This window comes from Bombus huntii, chromosome 1 (genome assembly GCF_024542735.1).
Source record: "Bombus huntii isolate Logan2020A chromosome 1, iyBomHunt1.1, whole genome shotgun sequence".
NCBI lineage: Eukaryota > Metazoa > Arthropoda > Insecta > Hymenoptera > Apidae > Bombus > Bombus huntii.
The window spans coordinates 4,129,387-4,143,094 of NC_066238.1; the positions used below are offsets into that span (position 1 = coordinate 4,129,387).

At 35.3% G+C, this 13,708-nt stretch overlaps 1 protein-coding gene and 1 long non-coding RNA gene across 3 annotated transcripts in view; both read left to right on the plus strand.

Annotated features, from left to right (window-relative positions):
- The window catches only part of LOC126870707 (UPF0489 protein C5orf22 homolog), a 419,981-nt gene that overhangs the window by 41,549 nt on the left and 364,724 nt on the right, over positions 1-13,708 (plus strand). The gene's annotated exons all lie outside the window — the stretch shown is intronic.
- On the plus strand, positions 1,003-5,633 carry LOC126870713 (uncharacterized). Of its 2 annotated transcripts, none has more exons than XR_007691410.1 (2): positions 1,003-2,912; positions 2,998-5,633. It is a non-coding gene; the product is annotated as an uncharacterized LOC126870713 (long non-coding RNA). The 2 variants fall into 2 exon arrangements; XR_007691411.1 differs by having other exon boundaries at positions 1,003-2,908.

A 13,708-nucleotide genomic window follows, 5' to 3' on the forward strand; every position in this document is an offset into this window, starting at 1 on the left:
ATTCGTAATCCACGAAAAGAGCCGGTGCATGGAGGCAAGTTACCGTCGGTTGGCGAAACAAAGCGATAGAGGGTCCCGCAGGCCAAAGTTATTATTCGCGTATCGCGGAAATCGTTTCATTATCCGCTCGCGAAGCTGTAATCGCGCATTGTGTGCTAAATGCGCGTAACGTGGCCAGAGAACCCCCTGCGGAGACTTGGCTAGAGCCGATTCTGTTTGACTGGAGGTTGCTCGACAGAGCGGCGCCAACCGGTTGCCGCGGCAGCTGGCTTCCTTCCATCGATCTCAACGACCGAACTCCGACTACGAGAACCGATCGTGCCACGTCTCCGGGCGACGCTGAAGAACGCCGAACATCGGTTCGACGTGCACTGGCTTACGAAAGTATTCGAATATTTGGCGTAGAAAATTTGTACATTCATATTGCGCGTATTATACGAAACATTAAAAAATTTCATTAACTTTGTAACGAGATGCGACGATGTCGATATTGGCGTTGGTCAAATTCCAGACAAATTGAAAGATGTACATAAGTTGCAGTCTGGTATATTCGTAAAGAATTTCTATAAATATTCGAACATATCACAGAAAATTATTAGACGAAGCTTACACGTATATATTATGTGTGTCATATAAATCATTTTGAAATTTCATCAGCGCTGTAATGAGACACGACTGTTATGATTATATTGGTCAAATCTGAAACTAATTTCAAGATGTATATAGAAGTTTCAATCTGTATGTTCGTAAAAGGTTTCTATAAGCATTTGAACATCTATCATACAAAATTTCTGTGCATATATTCTGCGTGTCATATAAATCATTTTGAAATTTCATCAGTACTATAATGACACGACTGTCATGAGTATATTGGTAAAATTAGAAACAATCTGACTATAGAAGTTGCAAGATGCTAAAAGTATGTTTCACTAAAAATTAGTATACATAGCTATCCTAATATAATGGCTATCTCAAGAATGTAGTAAGTATTATATTTTGAGATTTATTAATAAAATCAACGATAGCTCTTAAATACTTTCGTGATCTATACGAAATACTCACACACATATATATATTGAATATCTTCCAATTCCTACGTATATTTTTAGATTTGTTTCAAACTTCATCAATAAGATCATTGTTGGTTACGTAATTCTCGTAACAGCGTTAATGAATTTCAAAATGTTTCGTATGACACATATAATATATTCATAAAAAATGTGTACAAGTGTTGGAATAGTTTTATGAGTCTGTGTATCGATAAATGCGTGTTGGAGTGGCGGCTTCTCGAGAAGCCTGACACGGACAGGCAACGAGCCACGGAACGTCGTCTGTGCTTCGTTCCTTGTTCTTTTTCTTTTTTTTTTTTTCTTTTCTTTTTGTTTCTTTCTTCCGGTTGGTTCGCTGTCGCTCGTGGCTGGTGTATCAAGATTGATTTATGCCGGTACATCTAGTGGGCGGTCATCGACAAAATGTTGTGGGACGTATTGTCGATGCTGTGTATGACTGGTATGATTTGTGTCGAGAATATAGTGGGTGAGATTGATCGTGAGTTGGTCTTGAATCGCTGAATGCGCGGCGGATAATATTTAGCAGCGAGTTTGCTATGGTTTGAGGGTGTTTGGTGTTGTAATGCAAGTGTGGGACGAGAGTTGGTGGAAGACGACTTGCGTGATTCTACGTCCTTAAACCTTCTGACGTGGATTGTTTTTTCGTACTTATCGATATTGTTTAAAGCGTCAAAATTTGTTTAATTAATAATTTAATTTAAAAGCCGTTTTATTGCGACCATAAATATTATACATACTTTTTATTCGAAAAATCTGACAGTTTCTCCTTTACTTAGCATTTTACATTTTAAAGCACTTATGATAAGAATGAAAGAACAGATTTGTATTAGGTTGTCCGAAAAGTTTTTTTCGTTTTATAAGGAAATAATAGACGCACAATGTTTTTTGTTTTATATTAGTTTATTGAATTATGCACGAACATAATGATAGAAATATAACGAAATAGATCATACCTAATTTAATAAAATAATAAAAAAAAGAAATTGTTGTCCATCTATTATCATCTTATGAAACGAAAGAAACTTTTCGGACAACCTAATAGCAAAATAACTAGAAACTAAAAGCAGAGAAGAGCATCTAATTTATATTAAATATGCCAGTGTATATCCGTGGACTAAATAAGTTTTTGGTGACTTTATGGATTATGGATATTCAAAGCTACAACGCATAATTTTACTGTGAAATATTAATTATATTGAATCTGTAAACATTCATTAGCCACAGAAATAGGATTTAGTATATTCGTATTGCGTGAACGTATCGTATGTATGTATTCATTGGCCCAAGAAAATAGAATTAGTTTGCACATATAGGCGTGGTTGATGAGATTGGAATAGTTCATTTCAACGATATGTTCGTCAACAGTATGCTACATTTTTTATTATTGAGGTTGAGGTCGACTGATTGAAGAACGAGTGAATGAATCTGTAATGGAAAAGTATATTGAAATAACTAAAGGTATAAGTTTATGCTGATTCATATCCTTTCTCTCTTAGTGTTACTAGACAATGGAATCGATCGCTCATATATTTATATCAAAAGGACATTACCAAAAAAGCTAACCCTGTAGCTTTAGCTAGAGGCTACAGAGAACATAAATAGAAATTTGTTTATTAGTTCTTTTGTTCTTAGACCTTGCAAACCAAAACATAATGTATATTCAAGGGTACAATGATATGCACCTCTCCTTATTTAGAATATTTCTGAATAATAGCAGTCTGCAGGTCATGTATGTACATAAATAAAGATGTAGAGTTTTTCTCGAAGTAGTTACTTCAACATTTATGATGGAAAAAATTAAGTCTACCGAGAGAATATGAAACGAATGTTCGCTGGAAGTTGGTACTTACAGATTTATATTGTAGATCAATGAAACTGGTGATATAAAACGAGTATCCCCAAGAGCTGAAATTCAAATGCATTCTAGGGAAAATAACCGTGCCGATGAAGTGTGGAATTCAAGGAATGCAATAAGAATCGAAAGCAACTGATCATAAATCACTGTTTCGTACGAACGTGTAATCTGCTAGAACTTCAACGAGATTACACAGGGGGCTAATAAATGACGACTTAAAAAACACTCGATTTGTTTCCTTAATTTAAGTTAGAAATCAGAAAATTGCAAGAAATTCCTGTTAAATTTATTTTAGAAAGTTCTCTATCATTGAGCACAGAAAAATTACGAACTATGGAGACAAAAACTTCGCATCTTTAAATGGAAATAATAAGAACAACTGATCTGATAACTGTACTGGCCATCCATTAACAGCTAGCATATTAGAAAGAGGATAAGATTATTTACTATGAATATAATAAATCAAATACTGCAATGTAAAATGTAAAATACATATTGTTCCAGGTTGGCCATTAAACACAGTAGCCAAAGAGAAATATCCAGAGTTTCGTAATAAAACAATATTAGATTAAAAAGTATATCAATCTTCAATCATCAGTTGGCACGTACTAATCTATACTATCTAAAATATATTCAATCTTAGTTGGTACATTCTATTCCATCTAATACCATCGTCCGGATATCGTTTATCTTGATACTCTTAATGTTACAAAACTAAATGAGAAACCGAATGAACGCTGGTAACCTGTAAAAGATTAAAAGAATTCATTCTTTAAAAAAAAAAAAAAATACAAATTATAACGTTACTTAGATTATAATAAAACGTCGTAAAGAATTGTAATTGATTTCACAAAGATAGCTCTCGAACATTTCTTACATTTTACTGCGAAACTTTCGAACAGATATTTTGTATCGAATTCAATTGTGAATTAAAAGTATACGAAACCACCGTTCGATCGGCGAAGAACGACTAGCAATATCGAATTTGTTTTGGTACACAAAGCGTACAAGTACCCATAGAAATCCATCAAATGTAAAATCAGCTGGTTGCATCATGCCGCCTCCGCCGCTGGTGCAGCAGGAGGAAAAAATTCTTTTAAAACTAGTCATAGCGCATACATATCCCGCAGAAACGATCGTGCGTTCGATGTGTAGAAGATATCGATGATGCAACGATGCATTTCCAAGGTATCTCAACCGAGGACGCCATTACTGTAAAATCGAAAATACCCGGTTCGTCGTAAAATTCAAATAAGCGTTCCCGGTCGAAAGTGGTTCGGTTGCGTGGTAAAACGTAGCATTTATTTCGATAAAATCGCGAAACGAGCGACCGGAAACCATCGGGTGTTAATAACCTTGGCCTGTGAAATCGAGCTGCTGAAAAATTTACTTGCAACGTGTGTTTGTTACAAAGATAGAGTTTAACGCTTCGAGCGTGCCAGCTAGAAATAAGCTGCGATCCAAGTTCCACGGGAATGGTTTAATATCAATCTATTCTTGACTACAATACCTTTTTCCATGAGATACTTGCTACGTGCTTGGTGTTTCTAGTCAGTTGGTTTGGAATTTATAATATAGGGTCCTGATCTTCTTTCCTTTTTCTTGTTTTTTCTTGTTCTCAATTAATTAGGTACAGTCGTATCATTCGCTATAGCGATGACTCACATGCACATTGGCGACTCACAATCAGCCGAAATCATCGGTTGAATTTCTATATTTGGAAGGGGGTGGTATGTTTCAGATTACTAAAAACTTTAGCAATTGTAGGATTTTATATAGATTTTTATAATTAGGGGGAAAAAGGATATTAAAGTGTAATCTAGCAGTGGAAAATTTGTTATAATGTAAAATGAGATACGGCCCATGGTTTTCTATTAAGAAATGGATTAAAATTAAATTAAATCGCCTTTAGAGGGAATTTGAAGATCTATTTTCATAAAAATTATCTTTCATAGTTAGCGACACATGAGAGAAGTAAATCAGGATATTAATAAGTAGATAATAAGCAACAATGTTTGAAATTATAATATTATAGCAGACGTAGAAATAATATATTAAAAATATATAAACAGTACGAACACACAGTGTTCAATAATCATGCAACAATTGTAAAATGCAATGTCTAATCCCTTATTTTCCTTATTATTGACGTAGAGTGATCAATATCCATCTTGTTTAAACGTTTCGAAAATGCATAATGTATCAACGTAGCAATAAATCAAGACCTGTCGGTTTACGTATATCGAAGAGATTATATTCAGAAAATTTATGGCTAGGTATTAAACGTAATTTACTGCATTTAGTCAGTAACTTTTCTTACACGATTATTCTTGGAATAGATGTTAAAATGTATTAGGATATTGTTGGTATCTTGCATATTATTATTATAGAAAAATGACATACCACGCTAAACGAAAGGTGAAATAATAATATATGAAAATGACTAACAAGATATTACGTTTAATCTGTAAAAAAATCTTATACCGTTACGTATTGTACATACTTTGATTCGCTAACGGTTCATACTACTGTGTCCGTATATAATTTGCTCAATCTACTAGCCAACGTTAGGTTAAAGGAGCAAGCTAGATGACATGAATTATACTTCTTGTCTCCTTTTTATGTAAAATTTCAATTATAAAGTAACTTTTTGTAAATAAATTATTTGCACATTTCAATCTATAGAAAATACGCTTCATATAATTCTTTGTCTACTGTATTACTTTACAAAATAAGAAATTATAATAGTCCTTTATGTTACATAATCATAATGTGAAACACTCTGAAAAATAAAAACTCTTCATACCAAAAAAGAAATCTTCCTGAATAACAAAAGGACAGAATTCCTGACTAACGCTTTTTACTAGAAAATATTTCTAGATAGCTAATGATTCTAGCCAACAATGGCTAAAATTTTCCAATAAGTTAATACTATGCTATATGCGACGAAACGAATGGATTAGTTTCCACATTATAGCAGACAATGCCTGTCAGATAATCCTTTTCATTTCCAAATCGTTCGATTCTACGCCTTTCGCTCAAGCATGAACGTTGTCCAGCCCTATTTCGCGGCTATAAAGTCTAGATAACCACGACACGCATGATTTCTTACCTAATTCACGAAAACGAATAGGAGAAGCATGAAAACGCCTCGCGTAGCCAGTGTGTTCACCTCGGTTGTTTCAAGGATCATCCCTCTGGCCATCGACAATCACTTACTCGACAATTATACTTGCATCGAAGGAATAACGTTTACGCCTCGATACGATGTAACGATAGTAGACGATACACGACCCCTTAAGCAGTTTTGCTGGCGAATAAAGTTCCTTGTGTGGTTTCTCCATCGTAGTTATAGAACGGGGAGAGAATTTCAAGGAGGCAATTAAAAAACGAACCGATGAATCCAACACGAGTCTTCTTTTTTATTACGTTTGTTAGATATGAAACGATATAGTGCAATAAAACGAATCTGTTCTATTTGAAAATAAGAGTTTGAAAAATAGAAAGTTTGAGGTAAACGATTAATAATTATTCAGCCATTTAGCAACGGTACAAAAAGTAGCTAATTATCTACTAATGATATATAATATATATATAATAATAATATTCTTTCGATTACAACGAATTCTAACAAAATATCATTCTAACGATATATAAATTACTGTAATAATATAAAATATTAAAATTTGTACGTCGACGCTATCACGGAGCATAACGAAGAAAGAAGAAAGAAGATGACGGAAACAGATACGTAGCAGACGAGATAAGAAACGAGGAAAGGAGAAAGAAAAGTAACGCATAGCAAGCAGCGATGCGACGATAGCTCAGCTACGTGGCCGTAAATCGCTCAGATCGTTGAATTAATCGATTGGTAAATAGCAGTTTGATTGCATGACACGTTTGTTAATGAATTCACATAATTCCTGACCGCGATCTCCGCAAGCTTTTCAGCTTTCGTCTTGGCTCTCTTTTTCCGTTGGAAAGTGACATACGATCAACGCGGTTCTTTCTTTACTCTGTTCGTACGGCCCGCGTTCCGAGCGAGCATCTAAACGATATCCGGTGACCCGGCGTTCGTTTCTTGCCGTACGCCACGCCGACCGAACGTTCTTCAAGATTTATGGAACGACCGAGCGCAGTGACGGATGTTTTGCTGGACGAACGGCGAAAATATCCTGCGAGACGATTCTTCCAGTACTTATGGGACAAAACAGACATCTTTCGATAGGAAGTCGAACTCTCACGTGAAATATAGGGATAGAATGCGATCCCCTACGTTCAAGAGTATCTCTACATACATTTTATAATATGAAATAATGATCGAAGAGAGAAAATAAGTAAAATTGTATAACGATCAGCTGGATTTATCGTACATCTAACAACTGTTGTGTTCATATTTGGTAATATGAGAAATACCTAAGAAAATACATACGGATCGACAACATTGTTTGTTGTGTTAGTGTTATATGACAATATGGTATAAAGGAATGTTAAATTTCTGAATTCGCACTTTCACTTTCCAAGTTTTACATGTTGTGGTGTGAAAAAACCAGAAGATCAAATACCTTAGAATTTATAGAAATAATATAGTACATTAGTACTATATTATAACTACATAAAGCAACTTTATAGATGAAATAAAAGAAGAAGATAAATAAAACTGTAATGAAGAGGATTTAAAATGATCATATGTATTAATAGAAAATATATTTATATATATAGATAGTTCTTTATACTTCCAAGAACGTAGTCAAGTCGAATGAATTTCGAATCCTCAAAACAATGGACGAAGAACAATTGCTAATTGGAGAGCACTCTATTCACAAATCTTCGTAACCGCAAAGTCAACGGTTTCCCTTGTCCCACGGTCGTTAAACTTTTGAAAATTGGCGGCAAGTCTCGAAATCTGAAACAATCAAGACACGGCCTCGAACGAAAGGATTTCATTTCCAATCGTTTCTGCGGCATTGCGTAACCTTGACGAATCGTCCGGAGAGTATGTTTCAGTCTATGGAGCCGGCGCGGCGTAAAACGAAGGGACACAAAGAGCTCCCTTTCACGTTTTTCGCGTTGGCGACTCGCGCTAATTGGCTTCCACGGAACACGTAATGAAACGTAAATATTTTCCGTCAGTCTGCCCTGTCTGTTCCTGTCCCCCAATTTTCCCTTCTCTCTCTCCCTCTCCCTCCCTCTCTCTCTCTCTCTCTTTCTCTCCCCCTCTGTATCCCTTTTTTATCCCACACGCAGTTTATCCAGACGCTAGGAGAAGGAGGCACAGAGGTATCGACGATGATGAGGTTATTTTGAAAAATGATAAAACGATCGGTCCATCGGCCTGACCTTTAAGCGATTCTAAAAGAGAGGAACTTAAATACTAATGGGAAACTGGTTAATGGAGGACCGGGCGGCGACCTTTCGAAAACAATCGATCGCCGCGCGGTTAGTCCCGGTTCTGAACGAGGAACGAGCCTTCCGAGTGAAAGTCCCCCATAGCATTGGTAGCATTCCGTCTTGTTTATTCGCCGATATAGAAGCTGTTAAAGTGGGTCAGCTGCAGGCGTTGCACCACCTTCCTTCTAGCGTATCAGTTTCCGTTTCGTGCCGGCGGGATCCCGCGATAGGACGAATGTCGATAGTGCAACGGATTGCGTTTAACGGTTAGTACGAATGTTGAGGGAGTATTTCGGAAAAAATTAGTTTTCAGTACGATACGTAGGTGGGGATTGATGGAAAGGAGAATTTTGTGGGAAAAGCGAAGGAATCATAGCTACTTGGTGCGACATTAATTATGAAGGCTAGGGTGAATTAGAAAGGATTAATATTGGGTTCAATATTTATTTAATTTGAATGTACTATTTAGTAAAATTTGGTGCATCTTTAGTAACTCAAATGAGTAACTTAACGATTGGTTCAAATAAATTGAATTTGGTAGTATTGTTACGTGAACGTGGAATTGTAATTAAATGTTAAATAGAACTTTGTAAATTTTCTTCTTCATAGAAAATTTATTATTGATTTCTTCTAGTTTATAGGAATAATTATATGTTCTAATAATAACTTAAAAGTTTAGAGGTATTATAATACCAGCAATAAATGAATAGGGGGAGTTACAACATTTTCCTCTTGTCTGTATAAGACTTGTTTTTTAAAAAGATTATATTAAATCGTGGGTTCGTAATTTTTTTTGTTTCTCTATAAGATAATCTTTTAAAAAATTCTATAGTTTCTAAACGAATTTATACCTTTCATCATATACGTTAAACTTTATCTTATCTATTGTTGTGTAATAATTGTGATTGTTCATCTTTTGATAAATCTAACGAGAAATTGCTTCTTATTTGTTAAAGTATCTCTCCATAATAATATACAAAATGAAACAATCTGGCTGCGGTATAATTGAATACAAAAGGTTACGGTAATTTGAAGACGCGATGGGATCATATAGTCCCGAACACAATGGAAGGATTAAATTGGATTCTAATTTTATCTATAGTTCGTAGTATCTTTATTTTAATCAAAGAAGATTCTAATGGTACTTTGAAGGAATTCGCTATTATTCTCTAAAACGAGTCAAGAGATTTATATTTCGATTATCTTTAGCCACGGAATTCATTAGGGATGGAGCAATGGGACTGGCTACTATGTAGCATTTATTTGACATAATTAATAGTCGAATTGCCACGCAACTGTGTTGCATTTCCTTAGCAGCTGGGATCATTTATTTCGCTCGTTCTACGTGTCTGTCGAGCGATCTATACCATCGTGATCCTTTTGTGTCTGCATCGTGGTATTGTCGTCAGATCTATTAAAAAGTCCCAGGAATATTTCGTTGCATCGTAAAAGATTGGTTAAGAAGCTATTTGATAGCCGCTTCAAAAATTGAAAGCTTTTTTCTTATAATCGTTTACATAATTCAAAAGTCGAATTTCGTTGCCAATAAAAAGGTATCGTTTTTTATATCGCGCTTCTTTTGTGGTGCGAAAGTTAGCAAATACTTCAAACAAAAAGATGAGAATCGAACGTAACATTGAAAATTACGATCTTATGATCAAGATAGCATATTAAAATCTTGCGGTCAAGACAGATATTATCAATAAATAAAATGTACAAATTTGGTTGACGATTAAATAAAACAAGCGCGTGTAATTACTAACCGTACTAAGCTACTTTTATTCTCTTCGTTTAAGGTTTAACACGTTTATATCTAAATCATATTATAAAATCCTATTTCATCCAATACCAATGCGATGCTAAATTTCATTACTATATTCTTCGGTTCCACTTTCTATGTACATATTTTGTTACTTCGTGTTTAATATTGGAGTGTTTTGTTATCAGTAGTATGAGACGTAAGGAAAGTATTCATCCTATAGTAGCTTTCAAAATAAAATGATAAATATTTCTCGAATTCATTTTGATCTTTCGAAAAACCTAATCCAAAACCTTTACTCAATTATTTCCTTCATTCAAATACTACATGTTCCTTTCCACAGAATCGTTTCGAGTTAACTCTTAAACAATAGTCATTCTAAGAGAACCACGTTACAGGAAAACACAGTCAAACTTAACTAATAACGCCATTAAAGCATTTGCGCATTTCCTAAACGAATCTTGAAATCGTCTCTCCATTATGGACACCTCTCGCAGTCTCGAGAATGTCTGCGTTTATTGTTCAGGTACCGGAAGTGAGGTTGCAGCAATCGATGCACAATGTCGAATGACGCGAGGTCGCAAGTGATCGATGGTTTGGCCGATCAACGCGACGATCATCGATCATCTGACTCGCGCAGACTTCGCGTCTCTTTCTCGCCGCTTCCTTCCTGCAAAATCCGCCGTCTCTTTTTTTCTCTTCGAATGATGTCGCTCGACTGGTATTCGGCGGCAGGTACATCAATTATTAGACGTATCTCAAGTAGCTTCGTCGAACGGTTTTAGATTTTTGTAATGGTAATAGAGGTAAAGGAAGTTTCCTCGAGGAAAACTTGGAATATCGTGATGGAAATTTTTGATGGGGTCGATGGCACGTGAGACAAATTTGTTATTGACAGATCGCGCATATTTATGCAAATTTACATTTGTATAATGTGTTGTAATATATAAAATATATTTAAAAAATTGTATTTTTAGGCAGAAGATTGCTTGATTTACATTTGACCTACTACATTTTGCATATTTCGTATATCTTTGTATATTATGTCCATTCTATGCACCTGTTTGAATTTGACTTCTCATCAGTGTATACAAATCCGAACTAGAATTATCAATATAATGGCTACTTTATGCTAGTTTTAGAAGTTGTTTATGTTGGGATAAATTCGTAAATTCGTATAAGTAACTGACGTACTTTAACAAATTGCTGCTGAATTAACCGATATATATAATTATTTTTGGTAAAGATTGTTTTAATTTTAATATATTATTTCCTCTTTACAAAAAGATTCAAAAGACATTTTTATCATGATTAATTGACGAAAAAAAAAATATTTTGCCACAGCCCGAAGAACATCCAGCTACTGGCAAGTGTTAATATTCTTCTGAGATTTTTAGAAAGTATTACGATAGTTATTGGTAGATACAAAATATTGTATAATGCCTTAACACGAAAGAATTATCCGTTACTCGTTTATTTCAAAGACAATTGTATTCGAAAATTATATCGGTAGTTTGTATCTTTCTTCTTCTTTGATTTCTAGTTTTATTTTCTAATAAAACATCTGTTTCGAATTGTTATCACTATTTTTAAAAAAATGTAATCTACTAGAAACTTCTGCAGGACAGTATATCGTTGCAGCTAGAAAAAACTGAAAAGACGGAATACCGTAGATTTGTATTTAGAAATTTGCTTATCTTTTAAGCTTCTTATAAATTACAAACTAAAAATTCCTTGCTACTAATTAATAATTCTTAATTTGTCGAGACGGAACTAATCAATGTTATTTTTACGAAAAATATTATTTACCAAATACATCAGTTAAATGTGATTTTCACTGCAAACAAGCGATAAATTCCTTAAATGGAAGATATAAAAATTCCTAGCTCTTGAAGCGTCATCCTCTTTAATCATTAGTGTCACTCATTATACACATACAATGAAACGAAATATACCTTATTTACTTATTAATAACTGCACAGCCGATAGTTAAGCATCATCCAATCAATTCGCGATTCTAAATGCCTCGAATCGACATCTTCTCACTTGGTTACGAAATATTAAGAAGTGCAGCGCAAATTTGCATTGGCTAAACAACATCGATTTCCTTTTTCGCGCATTTTACACGATCGTGTCTCGCGGGGATCTCCTCGTGGACGGAGGGGAAACGTGGCATTTCTATCACGGTGAATTCATTAACGAACTTTCCACTTGTCATGTTCCGAAGAACACAAGAGTACTTACTTGGTATCCATCTATCATAAGTAAACGCTAACCTCTCGCTTTATGCAAATATCGTAACCCATAGGAAGGTGGTCAGAAGGCGAACGTTGCATCGGAGAAACGCAATGCTGTTTCGTTCGTTGGTTTTAAATACAATTACCACCATCATACGATCGATAATATGACAAGTTGAAAGTAATGAAAGATTTACTTAAGGCCTATAAATAGATAAGATATTGATTTATTGTTGTGAAATAATTTGCCAATTGGCGAACGTGAAATAAGAAAGAGGTCAAAAGTCCTTCGGTTATTGAAATGAAGAATTCTTTAAAATTTCTATCCGCAATCGTTACAATGTGTTTCACTTGTTCGTTGAAATAGAACACGTAATATATTACAGTAAATGATTCTAGAGACAATAATGTGTAGAAACCAGAGAGAAAAAGGAGACGAATTTGAAGGACTTACAATAATGGAACGAAATATGATCACGCGATTCTTTCTTTAACGTTTTATATGTACATCCTAGCTCGAAGTGGATAAGTTTAAATCATAATTTACCCCATTCTGATCTAAACATATCACAGTATTTAAACATGCTACGTATTTCTAAGAAAGAGTTGAAATCTTTATCCTAAATTTATTAAACAAGATGCAAGCTTACAGAGATTTCGATTATTAACTACCAACATTAATCGTTGTTATCGCAAACTAATGATCTGACCAACCAAGGAATAGAACTGAAATTCGAAACAAAGCTAATTATGCTAACCGCGATGGTTGTCTGCAATCGAATAAATAATGGGCAATTCATCATACGACGAACACAACCCCGAAAATCAATCAGCCAAGCCGTGTCGTTCGAACAAACAACGTACATGACATCGATTTACTCGAGTCATTCTCGATGCACGAGGACACCCATAACGAAACACGGTGTGTCACAAGAAGATGAAGTAAGAATATCGAAGGTGTCCAAGAAAAAGGTGCTGTGTCGGCCGGAAGACGCTTCTCCGACACGCGTATCTTCGAAATCACAAAGTGGCCGCCATAAAATCGTTCAGACTCTCTCTCTCTCTGATTTCCAGAAGGAAGACCGGTGCGGTCCACGCTGCGTCTTATAAATCTCGCTGCTGAGAATGTCACATAAACGTCGAGCACGTCCCATACGCGACGACCTTCCGCGATCCGTTCCACGCCGCGTTGGTGATTACAATTTATTTCTCGACATCCAAATATAGTTTCCATTGATTTCCTCGGACATCGGCTACGACCTGGCCTGGAGGACTTTCTTCGTGCCAGACTCTGTGTCGTCGTACGTAAGTATCTACGTACCTACGTGCTCCACGAGGACCCGAACGTTCATGCAAATCTCGGTGCTGAGCGAGGTCCCAAGCGAAGTTCCTCTCT